This window comes from Paralichthys olivaceus, chromosome 15 (genome assembly GCF_024713975.1).
Source record: "Paralichthys olivaceus isolate ysfri-2021 chromosome 15, ASM2471397v2, whole genome shotgun sequence".
In the NCBI taxonomy this organism is placed as follows: domain Eukaryota; kingdom Metazoa; phylum Chordata; class Actinopteri; order Pleuronectiformes; family Paralichthyidae; genus Paralichthys; species Paralichthys olivaceus.
In genome coordinates, this window is record NC_091107.1 from 19,322,915 (window position 1) to 19,335,987 (window position 13,073).

General features: G+C 39.0%; 1 protein-coding gene across 12 annotated transcripts in view; it reads left to right on the plus strand.

Moving 5' to 3' along the window:
- Nucleotides 1-13,073, plus strand: part of auts2a (activator of transcription and developmental regulator AUTS2 a) — a 285,358-nt gene that overhangs the window by 55,886 nt on the left and 216,399 nt on the right. The window lies entirely within an intron of this gene.

The following is a 13,073-nucleotide window of genomic DNA, read 5'->3' on the forward strand; positions in this document are numbered from 1 at the left end:
CATGAGCTATAGTCTGGTGTCTGGAGATCCCAAAACCAGACATAAACAATTGTCAGGCAGTTTTATTTTGAAATAATCTGTTAGAGTGCATAAATGTATATATGTATATTAAGACTACACCATTATTTCTGGCCTAAGCCTTGGATCAGCACCCTGTTGTCCCTTTGGCTGGAGAGCTCTGTAGAATCAGCTGACCTCCTGCATGTATCAAACATGCTGATGTGTCATCATAATCTCATTCACCCACTGAAGACAGACCTGATAATCTCCCATTTCTCAATGTGCCAAACACATTCTCCTCATCCAGGCTAGAAATCGTATTATCCTGGTAGCCAGTCCTTGTTCAGCTCATCCATTGTGTGGTCCTCTATCTATATTGAAGTCATGTTGTATGATGGAATTCATTATGATTGTGTGTTTTCTGTCATGAAATTGGGAGTTGGTTGGGGAGAGAGGAAGCACAAATTTAAAAAATGCTTCTAAAATTCCAGCCCTTACCCTTTGCTCCTGTAGTTACCTCACAACCACTGACACCATGACCAGCATACATAAACATAAACCAGCCATGTTAAATTGGTAATGGATGTTGTATGTTGTAAAATCCATGAATTATGGCAAAGGCTTTTGCACAACCTTTACACTCTTATACCCAAAACTTAAAGCTTGTGTTCAGTGTGTGTCATGGTTGAGGAATGTCTTGGTTTTCATTATGGCTCCATGTTAAGAGGCTAGAGTAGCCACAAAGACTGTGACTCACATCTAGAGTTTTGACTAATTTTGTTAATTGTCATATTGACATTATAGTTCAATGGATAAGGAACAGTAGTATTACGGTGTATACTCTATCTCTCTCCCTTTGTAGAAAGATAGTGCTGGCAGTAGCTGGCCTTAATAGAAAATCTGACAATGCATTTCAGCATAGTATCAGTATGTAGCAATACTTCTTGGGCATAATTGTCCAATTTAATGGCTGATATGGAGAGCACTGAAAGTGCCTTTAGTCTCCACCTTCACTGACTGCCTATACTGTCATTTGAACTTCTAGATTTGAGCTTGCTTAGCAGTTAAGGGGCTTGTTAGTCAAGTCAGGACTAATTTATGAGAAAATGTCAGATTGTTCCTAGATTTATGAGGTCAAGTGGACAGAATTGCTGAATTTATTTCGTTTCTGGAAAAGAAACAATTGGTTTCTCCTGAAAAAGAAGTCCTGAACCATGACAGGCTCCAGCTTCACCTCTGCTGACAAATCTTTCACCCAATCTGGGTTCAAATTGTGGCTGGAATCAGTACTGTGTCAACTCCATTCATTTGGTCTTAATCTGTCCTTTAGTTGTGCATAGAAAGCTGTCATAGTAAAGCTTATTGCTACCATTGCCTCACCGACTATTCTTTATGCATGGCTTACAGTACCTGTTGAGAACTTGGAATTAATTTTTGCATGGAGACAGAGAACATAACACAAGCTTAGCTGCAGCATGGCAACAGTTCTAGAGCCAGAAAGTGCCTTGGATTTCACTTGACTCACAAGAGATGCGTAATGTGAAACTATAGCTGAGGAGTTCTTGAAGGGTTTTCTGGCTCATTCTCTCTCCCACACTGTCTTTGTCTGGTTGTGGAGATGGTGAGCTTTAACTAGGCTTCTAATTACCAGTGGAGGGTCAAGTCTTTGGTCTCTTGTTACACTGTTAACTCTAATGTCTGTGTGCTATAAATAGTCCAGGTGTGGACTCTCTGGTGAGTAGCCGCCTGGACTCAGTCTGTTTAGCAGAATTAAAGCTCACTTGCACAAACACATCATGTTCCATTGATTTGACTTGATGTTAACTAAGATGAGGTATATAACATTTATACATATATCTCCATTTTCATCTGGAAGGAAGTGAGATATAGTTACGATGAAATTTTAACCTCAGATGGCCTCAAATGTAAACATGGCATGAGCGCTCTACACTTAATTGCAGTAAGTAAGATAGATAAAATGTGTTACATTAGTTTTAAAAGCTGAATAACAGACACTATTTGGTTTGTTTTTTTGCTGCCCTCTCAGTGCCTCAAATCCACTTACTCTTCTAACATTATTTATTATTGTTGCTAAATGACCCAACCATCACTACCTTCTGCACTAAAATTTTGAGACACCCGAGTTCATCCGAGGAAAGATTTATATTCACTGCAGGTTGGAGCAACAAGTTCTCTGATACATAACGTAGGACTGAATGAACATCAGAGAAATTTAATGATCTTCTTTCTGTACCCAGTTGCTAAGCAACCTGCACCGTTCTGTCTGAAGCCCCGGTGTCCCAAAAGGAACATCACGTCATTGGTCTGGAGAGCAGAGGAATGATCGCACGGAATGCAGAGCCATAGGATTTAACCACAGTCGTTTTTCAGCATGTTGACTCCTCAGGGTTCCCACAGGCTCAGTTTTCCATGGCAGCTCTCTATGGATTACAGCAAATGTTTGAATGCAACCAAAGGTGTGATCATGTGTAGAGTTGATCGTCTGAGCATGAAGACATGAGTGTTACGGTAGTTAAAACTGGTGCCTTGTGCAAGCCTGCTGGACTAATCTGACCACCCTTTCTTGGCTGGAGAGCACATGAAGGAGGGCTCTTTGTTCAGATGTTATTAACTGAGCACCAGTGTAGTGCAGGGATAAAAAAAAACATCAAATTAAACCAACTGCTATAAGTTTCTATTTCTAAGAAACATTGCTTCAGTGCCTGACAGCGCTCTGGTTTTGGCAGAGAGCAGGAGAGAAGCTCATTGAGGAAAGGAAGACTTGAGCATCACCCGCTATTCACTCCCTCCCTGTGTCAATTTTCTGCTATGAATCATAGAGGTGGAGGGGAAAAGAGAGAAATAAGAGGGAGTGAGAGCTGTTGCTGCAAGGCCACAGCCGGAGCGAAATCAAGCATTTCTGTTTCTCTTCTCCCAAAATCCCAGGAGACGCCTGTTTTTCAGACTGCGGTGGTTATTCTGACTCCAGTGCTCTCAAAAACACAGAAAACAAAGTTGTTTTTTTACAGAGCAATGGACAGCAAATAGTCTCGGAAAACACCAGAGAGGAAATGAAAATCACCCTTTTTACCCACCTTTATGAGACTGTTTTCTATTCTGTATATGACATTAGTTTTAAATGTAAGCAGGTTAAAGTGGTTGTTTCTGGAACCATTTTGTTTTTCTTCTACTTCTTCTTCTTATTAGGTGTACACTTAATTATTATTAGGTACATCCAACTAAAACAGTCTAAGCAGTCTCATCTAAAGTTCCTTTAATAAACTCTTCATTCTTCAAGGTTACACTATGGTATGTTGTTTTAAGAGAGATGAGAAACAATGTTGTAGACACTCAGCTGCTTGCTGTGTGGGTCTTTTCAGTCATGACAGAAGTACAACTGACATCAGCCTCGGCTTCCAGTGTAGAACGCAATACGGATAATGAATTACTAGCATTGCTAACCCTATTGTCTTTGTTAACAGCTGTTGTGATGTTAAATAAAAAATTTTACAATAACACAACTGCCGACATGTGTACAACACCAGATATTATTCTTCGGTAGCCTAGCTCTTTCTTCAACTGTGGACTCATGATAAGCATTTTCAGGTGTGTTAGTATGGACACGGATCGAAACTGATTCAGAGTCAAAACGCTTGTGTGGACATTGATCGTTTTAGTTTTCAAATGTAGTTCTAAATGTAGTAGTATGGATGTAGCCTCAGACTGCGTTGTCTTTAGTCACGTGTACCTAGTACAATGCTTACTGAAATGAGGTGTACTCTGTTCAGTGTTGAATAAATCACAGCATACTTGTCTTTTCAACTGGCACAATAATTCAACATTGTTTTTTTGCTGCAATAAATCTTCATTCTGCTTCCTTTGTTTACTCTCTTACCATTGTTGCTGTGACTATCTGCTTTTCATTGCAGACACAGTGAGCCCTTAAGTGGTCGTGCTCCTTCTGCCAGTTTAAATGCTTTCCTTTTCGCCAGTTACACAAACACCAGGGGGCCCTGATGACCACCTCGAGTCCAACTCGGAACATTGCCCCCTTCTGGCAATAAAACCTTCTCAGTATGCTTCAACAAGGCTGTCACCTGGGTCTGGATCCATGGCAATGTGCCTCTCCTGGTTGTTGTTATGATTCCCCAGCACTCAAGGAAACAAATCTTTCTTACATTTTTTATAGATTGATCAAATGGCTCTGGTGGCTCAGACATTAAAATGGAATGGTTCCCTGGAGAAACTCAGCGGCTGTGTAATTTGTCATTATCTTGACAAAAAAGTGTGCTTCAGAAAATTATGTGTAATATCTGAGCACCTGAACCTGCTGACAAAAGCTCTCAGGAACAAGCATGTAAGTGGACCTTTAGTTAAGATTTTCTTTAAAGTACAGTTCAGAGTATGAATTGTACTTTAACTGACAAGCATGATGACTCTGACCTGACATTTGGACCCTTGTTTAAAGCAAACTCAATCCAGGTAACAGTACCAACATTTCTCTCAGTATACTACTACTATAGCTTTCATTACGTGCCACCCTCACTCGGTCATGAATGCTTGATTTATACTTGTTTCCTGCTATCAGCTCTTTGTTATCTTCCTTCCAGCTATTAATCCCTTTGGCTTCCCTCTTAAAAGCCTTTGCTGGAGTTTTAAAGAGAATCAGTCTCCACTGCTTCACTTCTCACAGACTGTTTTTTCTGTCACTGTGTGGAAAGCGTGTCTATTGGTAGTGAGCTGAAAACAAGCAGTGTAGCGAGGAGGATTTCCTCTATTCTGTGTGCATTTGGCAAAAATGTGAGGGAGCCAGTGCTCCTGGCTGTCTTCTAAATCTGGTTGCAAACCGGGCACAGCAGGTTTATTTCTTGAACATGTTTGACTGTAGTTGGACCCAGCACATTGTGGGAAGAAAAATGTCCATGAGGGATTTGTTGTACTCTTTAATATATTTTCATTGGTGATGCATCAGACATGGTGCTTTCACTGAGAGATGTGTGTTTATAATGGTGCCAGCCACGGCTGAGTGCATTAACAAGAGATGTAAACCACTACAGATGGCTGATAAAGTTTCATTTGAAGTTATTTATGTAAAATTGATATGTGTTTCCATCTCCTCAGGGACAAGAACAGTTTATCACCATGTAGATAATAATATTTAATGTAGCTCAAATTATTACTGCAATATACTGGCTTAAGATATATCCACTATATAGAATCATCTGCAGGATCTTTACAATCTTTTAAGGTGATGAACAAAAATGTATTCGCAAGCATCCATAGAGAATTACACTGTGCTTTTTGCTGTAGTCTACACAGCTTTAGGCACATTTAGTGGTTGGGAATATTTGCGCGCAGAGCCAGTACATCAGGGTTAAAGCAACAGGAACAATCCTGATTCATTATCTGACACCATCAACTAATAACTAAATACATGTGATCATGTGTTAGAACACACACACATTGAATTGGAAATTAGAATTGATCTGAAACCTTGTGAATTGCAATCAAATTGAGTGGCGATGCCCAGCCGTAGATGAGAAAGTGAAAATGCTGCGACCACTGTAAAAGTCAGTCTGGAGCCCTGCATAAGAATACATGTCTTGACATATTGTTTTTAATTTTAACATGTATTTTCCAAGCCACATTCAAATTAATTTCCATCAGAGCCATGTCGCCAAACTAATGATATATATTGATATCAGCATATCTCTATATTGACATAGTTATGTCTGTGAAAGGCTCATATCAGCTGGTATTATGTCATTTTTCTGATGCATTGTTTTGCTCATAACAGAATAACTGAATATGCCCGGTCATAAAATGATTTTTTTTTTAAATGATTGATTTGTTGGTTAGACCACTTAATCAATAAACTCATTCTGCAGAGAGTAAATTATCTTAAAAAATGCTCAACGACAGAATTCAATAACAGCTCGGACCCAATATTGTCACTGTAAACAATCCCTCTGCCTGTTAAAGCTAATGGTTAGTTTGCTTTTACATCTGTCAGCAATTAGGTGTAATTTATTTAAGGCTGCTTCAAAGGTTGAAATCCATCCAACGATGCTGCTTGGGTTGGGATCATTTTCAGCACATTGTTTTCTTCCTTGTTGTTTTCATCATTTGATCAGCACCGTCTGCACTTTATCTTGTTTCACAGTATGATTTGCTTATTCAGGTTGTCACCACATGGCCAGTGTGCATGTTATCAGGCTTTTGTTTGCTTTCCACTGAAATCCTTTTACTCATATTCTTCTCAACACAACAGATGACCTGCCAGCTGTTGTCTGTGTATGAAGTTTCACATAAATACAGTGCCCTGATTTAGTAAGCAACTCAAACTCTGTTGGTTTACTTCTTTCTGCAGCCATAAAGGGCCGCTCTGCCTGCTCTGCTTACTCTGTGATTACCATGAAAAAAGCCAGGCTGACAGGCTGTATCTCTGTTCCTCATGTTTATTTAATCAGGGTAAATGTTGTGGTTTCTTGTGGCTCACGCTGAATATGTTTGCTTTTCATTAAGTCTTGTACTCCGCTGGCATCTCTGCAGAACGCCTGATTCCCCTCCTGTTAGGACGCGTACTGGAGACACATGTGTGCACACAAACATGTACATGTCTGCACTGTCACAAATACAAACACAATAAATGAACATTTGGTGCTGAGTAAGATGTTATAAGATACTTTTAGCAACAGTATTTTAGGAATAATTCCACCCTCCCTCACTATGATGTCACTCTGGACATGTTTCATTTTCTAAGCCTGATTATTGTGGCAACAGTGCAGCCATTTGATCCGTGTCTTTTATACAATATGTGTGGGCCACACTGCTTTGTTTTATTTGGTCAAATCAGTTGTTATGTCTCTCTCATGATGCCTGATAAAACTAAAAGACACAAAGGGAACATAGTCGCTGAGATCTCCCATTACCCCAGCTCTCTTGGGGCCTGTCTTCCCTCCCAGAATGAAAATCTGTATTTGTTGAATAGCCAGACACAACCAGGAAATCGGATCGTCACACACAGGATACCCCCTTGTCTGTTTTCATGCACCTGACTGACTGGAATGGGGGAGAAAACTCTGCCATCATGAGATTATTGTCAGGAAATTGGCTAGTGGTCTTTGTCTGTCTTTATACGAGGTGTGTGTTTGTGTGTGCGTGTGTGTGTGCGCGCGTAATTTTTGTGTGGATCCTACTTTGTCAGGCTCCACTACTGTTGCAAAGGACACTAAAAACATCTTGTAGTTGTTTATATCTGTCAGGAGAATAATTTACTTCCTACCTCAAAAGCTTTATTACCCCCATCTCTCCACTGTGAAATTGCCGTTACTCAAATCCACACCTGAAACTGCTCAGCAGGTGTTTATATGTGTTTGTGTTCTTCTGTGAACTGTTGCATCTATTCTGAGACTCAGCAGGAGGTAGACTGAATGTTGGACTAAGAACTGAGCTGAAAAAAGTTTCATGTTTACAGTCTGTCTCCTACTGTATAGTTTAGACTAGTTTTTCGACATTATGAGATAAATCTGTCTTCTCCACATGACGCTGCCGTCCTCTCGCTTTCTCACCCTCCATTAGTTTAATAGTTTTATGGTTGAGGGGATTTTGGGAATTCTCTGCAAGCCATTCCTAGTGGCTTGGCCAAAGCGAGACACTATTATCTCTGAGTAAAGCCCCTTATTTAGAGACCATGTTGTAAAATAACAGCCTTAGCTTGTATGAAAACAATTGAACATTATGCCGCCCTGTGTACCACAGCAGTGGGTACATGGTGGAGTATAGTCCAATCCTGATGATGTTTTTTTAGCATCAAATAACAATACCAGAAACATGAACATCAGTGTGATGGTAACCACTTGATATGTCAGGAACCATATGTTGACAAACCTTATTTCATTGGAACTTTAACGTTATGGTTTGGTCCATGTAGGGTTTATGATGACCCCCCTGCAGCCAGCCACCAAGAGGTGAACAATTCCGGTTTGGCTTCACTTTTGGGAGCTGCCATCTTTATACATTCTGTGGTTCACAATGACATTGTAATGATTTAAAACCTTCTTCATTGAATGTGTTTTTACAGTAGCATTGTTAATAGCAATAATAAGCAGAACAGCTGAAAGAGTGTAATTATTTTACTTTGTCATAAATAGCCCAACAATGATTTATTTTCCATTTCTCAGGCCAGCAGAGAACAGCTGTTGTTGGGTTGATGTTGTATGTTTAAATCACTGTACTTTACATTATTGTAAAATAATGGGTAGTTGTGGGGTATGTGAACTTCAGAAGGACTCGGGTGAAGTGATGATGGATTTTGTGGGACACACATTATTTGTGGCTAGATTGTGTTTGTGTAGCAAAACCATAGAGACTTCCTAAGCGTTAACCCTAAACTCACAATTTAACATTTGTACATTTACAATTGGTTAGCTGGAATTAATTTCAATCAATTCAGATTAACAAGCATTAAGTGATTTTCTCAAATACTTGCTCACCGACTTGGAAACTCTGGTTTTAAATAAAGCTTGAGTGTTTTGTTAGTTTTTAGCTTGTTCTTTTTTGTCTCTATGCAAGAGCTGGTGTTTTTGTCTTTTTTTCTTGCTTGCTTGATGAAGAAACACTCAACTTGAGTTCTACAAACAAAAAGCTCAGTGAAAAGGCCGGTGCTGAAGTGCACATGTATATTCATGTGGTTCAGGGACTGTTGCATTCCTGACATGGACTGAATTCGAGTGTGTTTTTGTGTTTTTTCAACGTTGTTTTGCACAGATGCATTAGGCAGTGTGTTCTCCGGGTTGCTTTGTTGTATTGTGGAGGCCACACTAAAGCTTTAGCCACTGTAACACAGCTCTGTAGGCAGATAAAAGTTACTTTTGCTGTTGCATTGTCTGTTCTTCAAAGAAAAAGACTAAGAAAGTTGTACGTCAGAAGTGCTCAGAATTGTTTCGCAACAAAGTGTTGGATTTGTCATTATCCTACTAGTTGTTAAAATCCATAAAGTAGTGCTAGATGTAAGTCATTTTTCAAGTTTATGCTACGGTTGGTCAAACAGTACTTTTCCATATCTGACCTCATTGCTAAATTTTCGTTATTCCAGCTTAATCTTAAAAAAAATATTTAGTAGAAAGTCACCTGGAACATAAGACAGTGATACAGTAGTTTGTTTATCATAACACACAAATGTAATTTATCTTATCTTATATTTTTGTAATAATGGGGTTAGCCTATTAAATTAAATCCCATACAGAGACTTTACATTGTCTGCAATAATGTCCAGCATGGGAATTATGTCCATAAAAAACATAGTAAGACTGGTGGTCAAGTTATGACATTGGTGTGTCCCTACATCTAACTTGGGTAATGATGACTAGAGCAGCAACCAGAATATGAACAAAATATGAGTTTCAGACTAATTGTTTTTTAAAAGCTTCTGTGCCTGCGACAGCCAGGGATCTGAGGCATTTTTTTATTGGGTTGTCCGTCCAGCGTCCCAATCTCGTGAACACGATATTTCAAGAATGCCTTTAAGGAATTTCCTCAGATTTGGCACAAATATTAACTTGGACTCAAGGATGACCTGATGATCAAGGTCACAGTGACCTCACGAAGTAAAATATTTGCCTTGTGAAGGTGATATCTCTATCAAGGAATTCTTTCACATTTTGCACAAACATTCACTTGTACTTAAGTATTAAATCACTTTACATTTTGGAGGCAAAGGTCAAAGGTCATGGTGGCCTCACAATGTACATGTATGTTTTTCATGAACGTGATAAGTTAAGAATTTCTTCAAATTTGGTCCAAACATTAATTTAGACTCAAAGATGAATTAATTAGATTTGGTAGTCCAAGTTCGAGGTCACAGTGACCTCATGTTCCTGTGAATTTGATATATTAAAACTGCCCGTATTTCATTAAATTGTTATCAATTTTTGGGGGGAAATATGCACATGGAAACTGTACTGGTGGGCGGAAGCACACAACCACAATGTGCCAACTGTAGTTTTCTTATTTTACTGATTTTAAATGCTCATTTTATCTGTTTCTACTGTCATCACCATCCCTAAATGTCCTTGAGTTACATTCACAACATTTTGTCTATGTTATTTACAGTCCTCTACAGTTACCAATTCTCATTAAAATAAAGAAACAGTGTATCCCCAAAGGCACATTTGCTTGTACAAACACAAGAGCTCTGAGAAAAGTGACAATACTAGACATTTCTAGCGTTTCCTTTTAGATGAATATTGATGAAGAAATTCGGAAAGTGCAGAAGTTTCGATTAGATTTTTGTTAAATGCAAAGTGTAAAGCTTTAATATACGTCTACAGAATCTTATGATCACCCTACTAATGCCCCCTAACAAGGTCCTGAGGTTTGCAGTAGGAACCGGCTCAATGACTTCATATGTTTGTATTAGTTTCACCTTGGTTTGAAACTTCTGCCGCTGTAAACACAACTGTAATTGGTTCCATCTCCACAAACAGCAGCAGTGTATTACCCTGCAATTTGTCACAGCAGACACTTAATGCTATTTCACACCTACTGAAAACGTGATAATCAGGTCGAGGACTCTCTAAAGAATGACAATTCACTGTTCAACCTAACTAAGTGGATGAAGCTAATATAGGCTGTTGTCCTAGAGTACCCCACAAGGAGAGATTGTACAATCTTTATTAGCATCCATTAGATCTCCAATTATTGTTCAGTCGGTCTGAACACTGTAGAGATTTGTGTGTGAGTGTGTGTGAGAGTGCAGCTGTACTTTGACACCGGTGCTGAATGCAGTAATATCATGTAGAACTATATTTATGAAACCCCTGGTGTGATCGAGTGTTGCTCCCTCTTCTTTTAGGTCTGTCATCATCACTCTGTTCCTGTTTTCTGCTATCATTATTATTCTCCTGTTATTCTCTGTTCTGATTAAAGTTACGAACACGAAGTGGAGGGCATTTCCGGGATGTATTCACAGAGTAGGATCGACATCGGTTTATATAGGAGAACTATCATGGTGGAGTAGGCACCACCGATGTGTTTCATAACACATCTGCATTCTATCTGAAACCACACACAGGGGTGGCTTTATTATATCTTTTGTTTGGTTCAGTGTAGACAATCAAAGCTAGCATAATGAGGTCTCTAACAGCGGTAGAGCAGGATCTCTCTTAAAGACTGAGGCTTATAAGTACAGAGTGCTCGGCACATGAACTGGGGGGGTAAGGGAGATTTTCCAGCGTTGCATTCAAACACAAGACAAAGCAGAATGATTAGAGAATGAGGTACCAACAGAGCCAAGCAGGATGAAATTATGAAATAAAACCCTCTATGAAGAATAAAAACGAGGTGATGGTTGTCTTAAGGACTCAGCCAAAAGCAACATCAAATAAATCCCAAGAAAGAACTAAATGACGTTATTGTGCAATTGCACCGATTATTTCACTCAAAGTAAGCAGGTGTTTTTACTACTCTGAGCATAAAACACACCAGACAATTGTTTGATTGGATAAGATGTATCCCATTACCTCAACTGATGCAGTGATTACCTTATCCCTCCTGGAATCATCCGTTGGCTTCGCTCTGTCTCTTCAATTCACCATCTTTATGCATTGACTCATTTCAGATTATTATTTTTGAAGAGCATTAATGTTTTTGCCAAGCAGAGTTTCCCATTGTTTCATTCAGTCCTTCCTTCATTGTGAAAGTAGCAGCAGAGACCTTGTGTTTTACAATTACTGCCAACAAAGCTCGTGGATGGAGTATTTTCAAGAGGAGCTGCTTCAAATTTCTCCTGTAAATGAACAGTTGACAAAAAGGAAAATATTTGTTCTAGGTATATATTTATATTAAGAAAGTGCCGACATTAAATAGTTTACAACTTGTCCAGATCCAGATCAGAAGCACACATGTTTACTTTCTGACTAACAGTGAAACCATGAAGACGTGTTACTTCAAAACAAAACAGTGTATAAACATTTTTTGAATAATAATTGGTCTCATGTTTGTTTCTTTCTTAAAACATGATGTAATTCTTCCTCATTTGAAAATCCAGATTCTGTGAATATGCAAATAATTTTCATGGTATAGTTTTGGGGTGAGCACAGAGAAACTTTACACCCGCCACAGTTGAAAATGAAAATAGCCTTGTACTGTGAAACTCTGCACACACACCATGCAGTGAAGATCAAACATCTAAGTGAAGTAACAATAACCTTAACATGTTTTGGTAAAGTGGGACTTTTAATTGATTGCTGGTTTTATTATCACATGTATTCACAAATATAAAACACATCTGCACCCAGTGTGCCTTGGTGAACCTTTCAGGACCAACGCTTATGTAAAGTCAACCATTTGGGACCTCACTACGTCATGACATTTATTTATATTTTAAAAAAGCGATCACCCTCTAATTAAAGGTGGGCAGCCATCACAACCAACCAGCGAGCGCTTATGAGTGGGAATGTGCACACTTTCAAATCTATGCTGAAACTAAACCACCAAATCATCGGAAACGTCCCCCATCCTCTGCTGCTCCTCCATGTCCCCAGACATGGTTGCTTCAGGCGTGTCCCTGCCTCTCAATACTGCGTTCTGAAGGTATTTTTTGAATTTCCAGGGAGAGATACTTCAGCCAAGCTAATGTGTGCAGTTACACTGAAGTCAGTATTTCAGATTTGTCAAGAACATTAATGTTGATTTCATATTTGAAAGTATCATGGTTTTATCTCACATTGAATGTGATACATTGTACAATCTTTAATTCTTTGAGTTAAAAAATAAAAATTGACTTTGAATATCTACCTGCCAGATAATACCTGTCATGGGGACCACAGACAGGCATTTCTACTAAATGAGTAATGAAAGCCAGTGGAGAGTGAGCCATATTGAGCAGTTTCTTGCCTTTCAGTGTCATAAGGTGCTAAAATGAGAATTTGTTCTTGCTATTGTTCAGTGAGCAGACAAAATATATTGTGCATGATTTATTCTGGGCAATCAGTTGGTTTGGAGGCTTAGAAGCATGAGGCAAGGCAGACACAATGGAACCTCTCTCAGCCCCATCATAACTTTGTCACTTA